Source organism: Carlito syrichta, unplaced genomic scaffold, assembly GCF_000164805.1.
Source record: "Carlito syrichta isolate Samal-C Ts95f unplaced genomic scaffold, Tarsius_syrichta-2.0.1 Scaffold315832, whole genome shotgun sequence".
Classification (NCBI taxonomy): Eukaryota; Metazoa; Chordata; class Mammalia; order Primates; family Tarsiidae; genus Carlito; species Carlito syrichta.
The window spans coordinates 36642-36968 of record NW_007259928.1 but is presented as its reverse complement, the minus strand read 5'-3'; the positions used below and the strand labels follow the sequence as shown (position 1 = coordinate 36968).

Below are 327 nucleotides of genomic sequence, written 5' to 3'. Positions count from 1 at the left end.
CTCACCTCAGCCTCCCAAAGGCGCGGGATTATAGGCTGAGCCACCGAGCCCGGCTGAACTAGACTCTTTTAAAACATTGTGCTATATTTCTTTCTCTTTTTTACCTGAACATAAACTTGAAAACATATTTTTTTTGTAATTTAAGGAATTATTAGAGTTTTTGCTTTTTTTTTTTTTTTGAGTTGGAGTCTCACTCTGTCACCCAGACTGGAGTGCAGCAGCCACTCCTGGCCACCACAGCCTCGACCTGCTGGGCTCCGGCGATCCTTCCGCCTCAGCCTTCCGAGTAGCTGGAATTACAGGCATGCGCTACCACGCCCGGCTGAT

General features: G+C 47.4%; 1 protein-coding gene across 2 annotated transcripts in view; it reads left to right on the top strand.

Annotated features, from left to right (window-relative positions):
* Window positions 1-327, top strand: part of THOC3 (THO complex 3) — an 8780-nt gene that overhangs the window by 7167 nt on the left and 1286 nt on the right. The gene's annotated exons all lie outside the window — the stretch shown is intronic.